This window comes from Lepisma saccharinum, chromosome 9 (genome assembly GCF_977018435.1).
Source record: "Lepisma saccharinum chromosome 9, izLepSacc3.1, whole genome shotgun sequence".
Classification (NCBI taxonomy): Eukaryota; Metazoa; Arthropoda; class Insecta; order Zygentoma; family Lepismatidae; genus Lepisma; species Lepisma saccharinum.
In genome coordinates, this window is record NC_139237.1 from 40,729,971 (window position 1) to 40,741,128 (window position 11,158).

Below are 11,158 nucleotides of genomic sequence, written 5' to 3' on the forward strand. Positions count from 1 at the left end.
TATCCTGCTTCTCATAGCCATTCTTTTCCAGCTGTTTCCATAGGCTATTTACTTTGCCTTCTTTTTCACATTCTTTCATGCATATTTTCTTGATTCTGTCCTCCATATTCTTTATAAAATTTATTTTTGTCACCTCACTTACATCACTTCTTTTGTGGCAGAATACCCCTAGATAGCTTAACTTATCTTCTTCTTCTATTTCAAGTTCCAATAATATCCCTCTTTCTTCATCTTGAATTTCTTTGGCAAAAATGTCAAGCTGCCTCTTCGTTCCCTTCCATATGCCAAAACAGTCGTCCACATATCTGCAAAACAGAATCATTTTGTCACCTCCCTTTTCTATCACTTTCTTTTCCCATTCATTCATAACCAATTCAGCCAATGCTGGGCTTAGACTGGAACCTATATTTAGTCCTTCACTCATTAACATTATTTTATCTCCCATTATATTGTAACCGTTATTCCAAATGGTTTTCAGCGCCTTCACTACCCTTTGACTATCCCATTCTCCTATAATTTCTTGTCCCATTCTCTTTTTAATAATGTCCAAAAAGTGTCCCCTCTTGATGCTCGGGAACATACTTTTCACGTCTAAGCTAAACACTGTCGTCTTCATCTCATTTAACTTAAGTCCTTTTATGAGGTCTACTACTTGTTCACTGTTCTTAACTGCTCTGCTTTCTTGCTGTGTTACTAACACGTCAATAACTTTCTTTAATTTATTTTCTAAGGGTTCCAAAATATTGTTTCTGCAGTTCATTACTGGTCTTAACTTTATCTCCTCTTTGTGTATCTTTGGAAAGAATTTCAAACTTGGTAGTCTTCCTGTCTCCTTTATGCATTTCTTGAATCCACTCCTCCTACAGTCTTTTATGATTCTTTCTTTTATAGTTTGTTCTTCACCTGTTCCACAAATCTCCTCATATCCATTTTCTTTTAGGTCTTCAAACTTCCTCTCGTACCATTCTCTTTCCATCACCACAATTGCTCCTCCTTTATCTGCCTGCTCTCTCACCACATCATTTCTTGTTTTGATTTTCTTCATCCCTTCCCTTTCTTTTTGACTCAAATTAACTACTTTTCCTTGTTTTCCCATTTCTTTCTTCAGTATGGCTGCTGTTCTTCTTCTAATCTTGTCTCTTTCTGGTTCTTCTTTTATATGGAGCACTGCTTCTTCAATGTCATATATAACTTCCTCATAATCTACATTTCTTTCTTTAACTTTGAAACCTCTGCCTAGTTTTAAAAAAGCTTCCTCTTCTTTTGTTAGGTCTACATTCCCTATTACCACAACCCTTCTTCTGGTATCCTCTTCTTCTTCCTCTTCTCTTCTTTCTTCTTTCCATCCTAGTCCCTCTCCATTCTTCTTCAATTTTATTTTCATTTTCTCTCTAAATTTCTCCTGCCAGATGTTACGTTCCTAGCAACTTTCCTCACCCTTTACTCCTATAGTCGGGAGCATGGAGTCTCTAAGGGTCTACACTGAAACCTATCTTCAGGGTAGGTGCAGAACAAATCCAACCAACGTCGTGAAGTTTTAATGAAAAGTTTATTTACTGCTTGAGTATTTACAGCCAGTGGTTAGGTAACTCGTAACTGGAACTTGGAGGTCAATTGTTAATAGATAATTTCGAACTTACTAGAAAGGTCAAACTAGGGTGGCCCAAACCTAGGTTTTACAGAAGAGCGGCATAAACCTATTCACTTCTTCCTAGACTTGGAGTTATCACCCGAGATTGCCAATTTAGGTTTTTACAGAAGAGCGGCTTGCACCTATTCACTTCTTCCTAAATTGGAACTTATATCCCATTCGGCTAACCTAGGTTTTACAGAAGAGCGGCATACACCTATTCACTTCTTCCTAGATTAGACCGTTCCTATTTGGCCAGTCTAGGTCTTTAAAGAAGAGCGGCTTGCACCTATTCACTTCTACCTAGACTGACACCAGAACAGACCTCCTTACGGACCAAACTGCTTCGTATTTATACCCGAAGTTCCAGCCTCGAACACCTGCCTTCAGGTAATTTCTTATTACAATATTCCAAGTTACAACAGAAAGATATTTGAAAAATACATAGTTTGGCAATTAATAATTTACAAAGAAAGTTTACATATTCATTTGAGTTAACAATTATTTCTTTAACGTTGATAAAATCTTACATTTTGGAAATATACAAATTTAAATGTTCCGCCATTATTTAATTACAATTAGGTTAGTTCATCAAACATGGATAATCTTTGATTGGCAAATCTATATTTACATCATAATAAATGCCCGTTGTCTTAAGCGAGCTGTCTTCATTAGATAGTTACAGAAAGGTGAATACATTAGTTCAACAACGCCTTGATTGGCGCGTTCATATTTGCGTCACAACATGTAGTATCACGGACATTAACAATGACTTGAGGTAACACTATATTAATTTTCTTTTTAACACGGCATTGCAAAGTTACAAAATAAGTAAGGTCGTAACAGGTTCCCCCCTCTGTAGTTTAAAGGAAAATTTGAGAAACGAAAGTGAAACAAATTTTTCTTTCTCTAAACTCTTTGCCTTTCTTATACATTTTTTTATATATATATATTCACCAATTGCGTTTATTATTTCAAATTAAATGATTAGTTCAGTACAACTAATAATCATATTGTTTCCCAAATATTAATGCTTTATCAACATTTATAACACAACACTAGAAATTATATGGTTAGATTTCAATTAAGTACATGTCTTAAATACAATTTTATATTCAAATTTTAAACTGTTAAATCAACATATCATACAATTCTCAAACGATAATATTTGATCACAACTTTTTAAACGGCTTTCTTTTTTTATTATATATATATATTTTTTTTCAATTCAACACAACAGTTTTTAAAGAATTAACAAACAAATACAACATATCAAGGTTACACACATTTAGTTAAACAAGAATTTGTTGCTTGATTAATTATTTCCTGTAAAGGTGATGTTCAGTTATAAGCTATTTCAGTAATCACCATTTTTTCTTTAATTAGGTTTTCTTTAAAATAAACCGCATCCCGTTCCAACTAAACCATTTCTTCATTTCTCGCTTGGCACCATTCCGACTTAACTTTAGTTTCTTTGTCAAGAGTTGGAGGAAAATCTTCTTGTTCATTTTCACTTCCGGGCTTAGCTCCAGGAACCATCCTTGCCAATCAGGGACATCCTTTTTAGTAACCTTGTCTTCCTTCAGGGGACTAGTAACTAGCGGGGCAGGTTGATCGTCATAAAAATGGTCATTAATTAGTTCAGGGACGTTTACTAACTCCTTGCGCACTAGGGTTATCAAAGCTTCAACAGGAAGGTCGTCCACTAGCTCATCACAGGTTAGTTTGTTAACGTTTTTGTCGTTCCCAACTTCCTTACAGACTGCCTCAATACTAGAGGAAAATTTGTTTAGTATGTCTCTTAGTTCAGCCCTATGCTGCCTCTGCTCAGCTTCGATCTACCTAAAGGTATCCTGTAGTCGTTCGTTTTCCTTTCGCCTAGTTTGGATCAATATTGAGGTAAAACTTTTGGTAAGATCCTCTAAATATCCCTCTAATCTTTCATTGTCAGAAGTCCAAGCGTTGGAGTGTTGAAACCACTGTTTGTAGGACTTGTCGAACTCCTCCACAATTTGTAGTTCGGCTAAGCTTAACTCTTTGGGTATCTGAATAGCAGAGCTCTGTCGTTCAGCCATGTTAGTTCTCTAACAATCTTAATACGTAATGCTTGACCGTTTATCATAATCTCGCTTTTTAAAGAATTTCGAGCCAGACCTAAACCTTTATGTAATAATTATTGATCTCTCTTTTTCTCAGTAGAACCTTTTTAATTCAAGAGTTTCTCACTCTTCCTTATTATTTGACCTCTCTTATAAACGTTTACAATTCAAGCCATCTTTGCTAACGCTATGAGGACTCAGCCTCTTAAAATAACAATTTCTTCCTTTAAATTGTTACAGCAATTTCTCTTCTATCCTCGAAGAGTAAGCGAATCAACCTTTTCCCCTGGTAGCCCTTCCTTGGCTTACCAAGCAATAACGCTTACTCGGCCTATGGAAACATCCTCGGTTCCCTGTGATCAGTTTATAAGGTCTTTCTTTTCATTCAGGTTCTGCACTATTATTAAATTTCTGTTTTTCTAGGTTCCAGTCCTCCTCGGCTCGAGCTCCACTTCTCCAGCAATTCCTTTCTACGTTCGGCTGAACAATTAATTTTTTTAAGGTTGTGGAAATTCTCCTTTCCTAAAACTTCCTTCGTCCAGGGATCCCTTAGCAAAGCCACATTATTCCCTATTTCTATTATTTCATAGGGACCTAGGAAATATTCGAAAAATTTGGCGATTTCTTTGTTTGGTGCCGAACTCAGTTTACGATTTCTTTTTAACACTAAATCTCCGGTGTTCAAAATATATCCGCTTTGCTCGCCTTTCTTTTTCTGAGTTCTTGGTTTATATGAGGCCAGGAACAATTTGGTTTCCCATTTGATCTTTCCTTCGTCTCCTTCGGGCCATTCTAAATGCTTCAATAAATTAGAAGGTACTGGCTTGTAATAAAATAGTTCAGCTGGGGCGTATCCTGTAGCTTCGGATACCGAATAATTAATCAGCCAGCATACTTTATTTACGTATTTGTGCCAAGAATCATGTTGTTTTGAGCAGAAAGTCCTCAGCAACCTTACGATTTCTTGGTTTACCCTTTCTACGGGATTACTTGCAGGATGATAGGGAGTGGTGAACCACGGAATTATCCCATGTTTCTTTAAGAAATTAGCCCACTTATGGGAAGTTAATTGAGTCCCTCTGTCTGATAAAACATATTTGGGTTTAGGATAATGAGCCATATATCCTTGTTCAAGTTTATTTTTTACTTCTTCAGTTTTAGCAGTCCTTAAAGGGTAAGCTATAGCGTATCGACTGCCTACATCCACCATGGTGAGGATAAAGTTAAAAGTCCCGGATCTAGGTAACTTTCACACTATGTCAATAGACAATACTTCATGGGGAAGTTTATTCATAATGCTAAATTGTTGCCTACAGATTCCTTTCCTGTCCGGTTTGTTTCGGGAGCATACCAAACATTCCCGCACATATTGCGCAATCTTCTCTTTCATTTTCGGCCAGATGAAATCAAGTCTTAGTCTTTTATACGTTTTGGTGAACCCGAAATGTCCCGCTTCGTCGTGCTCGGCGACCATTACCTTAGGAACTAAAATGTCTGGAACTAGTAATCGGTAAGTTCCTCGTCCCTTCTGATCCTTGTAAAACAACAAGCCTTCATGTAGCAGGTAACCGGAATCAGGTTGCAATAGAACGTCTCCAGAGATGTTACGGCACCATTCATCTTGAAGTTGGGCGTTCCGCCACTCTTGCAGTTCTTCTCCTGCTAAACTGGGTGTTCTCGTCAATCCCACTGAGTAAGTGACTTCATTTTCAGGATCGTTATCCAGGAAATTTTCTTCTTGAGGATATCTACTTAGGACGTCGGCTATCCCATTTTGCTTTCCACTAATATGAAAAATGGAGAAGTTAAATTGTTGAAGTTTTAAGGCCCAACGGGTTAACCTAGCACTCCAGTCACGGCTATTCTCTAGCCATATCAAATTTTTATGGTCCGTATAAACGTAGAACTTGGTGCCATACAAGTAGACTTTGAAATGATCTACTCCGAAAAGTACTGCTAAACATTCTAATTCTTGTACGGTATAGTTTCGTTCATATCCCTTTAGTTTCCGACTGGCATACTGTATAATGGCGATGTTTTCTAAGTTCGGAGTTTGTTCTACTTTCCCTTGGAACAACACCGCTCCTAATCCAGTCAGGGACGCGTCACATAGCAGGCAGAAAGGCTTGGTGAAATCAGGCTGCGCTAGGGCAGGTAATTGGACTAACTCCTTCTTCAGAATTCGAAAACTAGCTTCATTTTCGTTAGTCCATTCCCATTTGACATTTTTTACTAATAATTTCTCCCAGTTTGCTGTCTTTCGAGACAGATCCTTTACGAACCTTCTTCTCCAGTTTAATAACCCTAAGAACTGTTGAAGATCCTTTTTACTTCGAGGTCTAGGAAATTTTAAGATAGCTTCATCCTTTTTAGGGTCGACTCGAACCCAACTTCCAGATATAATATTGCCAAGATACTTAATCTCTGATTTCACCCATTGGCATTTTTCAGTTTTACTGTAAATCCTTCGGCCTTTAGCTTGGATAAAACCCACTTTATGTGCTGGAAATGATTTTCCAGAGTGTCATCAAAGATCAGCAGGTCATCTATGTAGGTGGTTAGGAACTCTTCAGTGTGAGGTTCAAACAAAGATTGCATGGCATGCATAAATACAGCCACAGCGTTCGATAAACCAAAAGGCATTCTCGTAAAACACCAGGAACGTCCTTTATATGAGAAGGCTGTATATTCTTGATGTCTATTGTCTATAGGGATTTGAAGATATCCGGAAGCTAAGTCTAGGCAACTAAAATACTTTTTTCCTCTGAATTTTTGTAAGGCTTCCTGTAAAACTGGTACCGTGTTTCTTGGAGTTATTATCAACTTGTTCAACTTTCGGAAATCAGTACACGGTCTCACCGAACCATCAGGTTTATTGACCACCAGCAGAGGGTTTAGATATGGAGACTGACATTGCCGAATTACACCCCACTCCTTCCATAGTTCCAATTCTTCTTCCAACTTCTCTCTTTTTGCCATCGGAATGGGATACGGACTAGAATATACTGGTTCCTGGGACGTCAGAGGTATTGTACATTTAGCATTTTTTGCTAGTCCCGGTTTGCAGGAAAAAATCTCCTGGTATTCCAATAATAACTGCATCAATTCTTCTCTCCTTTCAAAGCTGAGTATCTCAGGAGAATAGGCTCTCTGTCTTATTTCTTCTTCATTGGCCATCCAGGCATCAATGATTACTTGACTAATACTGTTTTCAAAGTCCGACGTATTTTTTCCCGTCAAGGTATTTCTTCCTCATAATTCTTCTTCCACCAGCAGTCCTTCTTTCATTAAATACAGTCTTTGGTTTTTTGTATCTAAATTTGCTTCATATTTCTCCAAAAATGGGTAGCCCATTAATAAGTCAGCATCTAAATTCCGACTTACATAGACCAAATCTTCAAATACACATCCCCCAATTTCAAAGTGAATTCTTCTACATCCTACTATTCTAGAACTTTCCTTTCCAGTAAAATCTCGTAGTTTCACTCCGGGACATTTCTGAAGTTTACGTCCGGGTAACCTGTCCCGTAACTTAAGCCAAATTTTATATTTCATTATAGTGCATTCACTCCCTGTATCTATAGTGCACTTAATTTTTAATCCTAAAATTTGGGCGATAATTTCTGGTTTCTTGGACGACAATATTCCCCTATGTTCAGGTTCTTCTATCTTTTTCCATTCTTCATTTTCGACTTCTAATTCTAAATGCAATACTTCTAAAATATCTTCGGTGAGGAAATTGTCGGTACTCTCATTTTTCTCCGATGCAGTTTTCCCTTCCGTTGTAAATGAGAGAGCTTCATTTACAACGAGGGTTGGTTTAAATTTTGATTTGGGAGCATTGAACCTTCCCAAGCTGGAGCGACAGGATTTAACTCAGTCGGAACTTCTTCAGTTTGGCAGGAGATTTCCTTTGTATTAGAATTTCTATTGAAGTGGTTGTTGGGGAAACGGGATTGGTTCCATGGTCGTCTATAAGGTTGACTTCTATTGCCGTTGCTATAGAAATTCCGCCCTTGGTAACCCCTCTGGTTTCTATTATTGTTCCTATTAGGATTCTGAGGTGTTCTGGTCGCTCCTTCACTTTCGTTGTTAAATCTAAAATCTAGGCGAGACTATATTAGTCTGCCTAACTCTGGGTTGAAACGGCCTTCTGTCTTCCACCTTGGGGTTATCTCCCCTACTTATCTCCAGTTGTTCGGAAGCTTCATATCGACTAAGATAATTTGCTAGTTGTTCCATGGTTTTTGGATCTCGAGTCAATACTAGTTGTCGAACTTTCACCGGAAGTTGGCTGATTATCAAATGCAAGACTTCACCCTGATTTACTACTTCCACCAGATTGCAGTAGTTTCCATAGACTTCCCAGCAGTATTCTTCTAACGTTAATCCAAGGGACCTTTGAAATTTCTTATTCCTTAACAGCTGCATTTCTCGTTGTTTAGCCTCTAAAGAAGCATACTGCTTTCGAAATGCATAACAGAACTGATCAAAACTCTTCCACTTCCTTTCATTTGCTATAAACCAGGATTTGGCCTTTCCTGTCATTAAGGAAGGTAAAATTTTCAACCTGTAAAATTCTGAAACTTGCATTATATCTAGATAGGTCTTTAAACTTTCGATGTATCGTTCGGCCGAGACTGAATTTATTTCTCCAGAAAACTTCTCTAAGGCTTTTATATCTGCCAGTCTAAAATTCTGACACTTGGATTTCCTAACTCTGTTGTTAGTCTCTTCTTCCGAAAGGTGATTGAAGAATTCTTGTGACTTCTTCACTTTCTTTGAGCGTCGGCTTCTATTCAACTCCGAACCTTCGTCGGACCTAGCACTCGAGGATGAGAGGTTACTTCTTTCAGTATACCTCCTCTTAGATACACTAGCGATAGGAGTGGCCAAATTGGTAGAGTGAATCCTCTGACTTTGGTCTACTGATTTAGCACTCAAAGGTAGACGTTCTAATTTCATGGCCAAAGAATCTATTTCACTAGAAGTTTTGTGAAATTGCCATTGTACTTCCTTTATTTCGTCTTCCATTTCCTTTCTTCTTTGCAGTTTTTCTTCCATCAAGCTCTTGGTAGTTTCAAGCCTTAAACTTTCAAATAAGCTTGTTAATTCCGTTTCTTTTGTTTTCCTCTGACTTTTTCTACATCTATTTCTTCCAATAAGGCTTTCTGAGTTGCTTCCATCTGATCTTTCACTTCTTGACTCATTACTTGTTTAAATTCTTCCATTTTCGCCCTCATTCCCATTTGGCATTCTTCTACAGTTTTTTGTAACTCATTCTTATTGATCTTACACTCTAATCTTACTTCCTCTATTAATTCTCTCATCTTTTTACTATCTTCTTCTCTTTCGTTTTGTCTCTTCTCTTCATCTTCTTGTCTTTCTTTCTGTCTCTTCTCTTCATCTTTCTGTCTTTTCTCTTCATCTTCTTGTCTTTCTTTCTGTCTCTTTTCTTCATCTTCTTGTCTCCACGTTTTCAATACATCTATCATTTGGTTCGCAGATTCAGATTTGTTTTGACAACCTTGGCATTTAAAACTAGTTCTATCAACATCTTCATTCGTGGCATCCATATTCAAACAACTCAAGTGGAACAAACACTCGCATTCTTGACATTTGACAGTTCCTTCTTCGGACTTGGAGTCATCAGTGCAGCACTTAAAGGTCGCCATGTTTAATTTTCTTTGTTCCCCCCTTAAATACCTTTTAGACATGACTAAATACTGATATTTGAGTTTTCACACTTTTAAAATGTAAGTCCTTTTTCTTGAAGAATATTTTCCAAACTAATGAAGTCTTTAAGTTATTGCTTCTTATAGTAATCTTCTACTCGTCGTTGGTCATCTTCTTCAACTGCAGCGGTCAGGATTCTTCAGCTTCTACGGCGCTACTGCAACTTCGCTTCTAACGAGGACCTCTTCCGTAATAGTCGTCTGGCTGGATTCTTCAATTGTCGAGCCTCTATCCAACGTCGGTGGTTGAAGTTCTAAACTGTCGTGGCCATCACGATGGGCGCCAAAAAGGATCTGTTACGTTCCTAGCAACTTTCCTCACCCTTTACTCCTATAGTCGGGAGCGTGGAGTCTCTAAGGGTCTACACTGAAACCTATCTTCAGGGTAGGTGCAGAACAAATCCAACAAACGTCGTGAAGTTTTAATGAAAAGTTTATTTACTGCTTGAGTATTTACAGCCAGTGGTTAGGTAACTCGTAACTGGAACTTGGAGGTCAATTGTTAATAGATAATTTCGAACTTACTAGAAAGGTCAAACTAGGGTGGCCCAAACCTAGGTTTTACAGAAGAGCGGCATACACCTATTCACTTCTTCCTAGACTTGGAGTTATCACCCGAGATTGCCAATTTAGGTTTTTACAGAAGAGCGGCTTGCACCTATTCACTTCTTCCTAAATTGGAACTTATATCCCATTCGGCTAACCTAGGTTTTACAGAAGAGCGGCATACACCTATTCACTTCTTCCTAGATTAGACCGTTCCTATTTGGCCAGTCTAGCTAGGTCTTTAAAGAAGAGCGGCTTGCACCTATTCACTTCTACCTAGACTGACACCAGAACAGACCTCCTTACGGACCAAACTGCTTCGTATTTATACCCGAAGTTCCAGCCTCGAACACCTGCCTTCAGGTAATTTCTTATTACAATATTCCAAGTTACAACAGAAAGATATTTGAAAAATACATAGTTTGGCAATTAATAATTTACAAAGAAAGTTTACATATTCATTTGAGTTAACAATTATTTCTTTAACGTTGATAAAATCTTACATTTTGGAAATATACAAATTTAAATGTTCCGCCATTATTTAATTACAATTAGGTTAGTTCATCAAACATGGATAATCTTTGATTGGCAAATCTATATTTACATCATAATAAATGCCCGTTGTCTTAAGCGAGCTGTCTTCATTAGATAGTTACAGAAAGGTGAATACATTAGTTCAACAACGCCTTGATTGGCGCGTTCATATTTGCGTCACAACATGTAGTATCACGGACATTAACAATGACTTGAGGTAACACTATATTAATTTTCTTTTTAACACGGCATTGCAAAGTTACAAAATAAGTAAGGTCGTAACAGGTTCCCCCCTCTGTAGTTTAAAGGAAAATTTGAGAAACGAAAGTGAAACAAATTTTTCTTTCTCTAAACTCTTTGCCTTTCTTATACATTTTTTTATATATATATATTCACCAATTGCGTTTATTATTTCAAATTAAATGATTAGTTCAGTACAACTAATAATCATATTGTTTCCCAAATATTAATGCTTTATCAACATTTATAACACAACACTAGAAATTATATGGTTAGATTTCAATTAAGTACATGTCTTAAATACAATTTTATATTCAAATTTTAAACTGTTAAATCAACATATCATACAATTCTCAAACGATAATATTTGATCA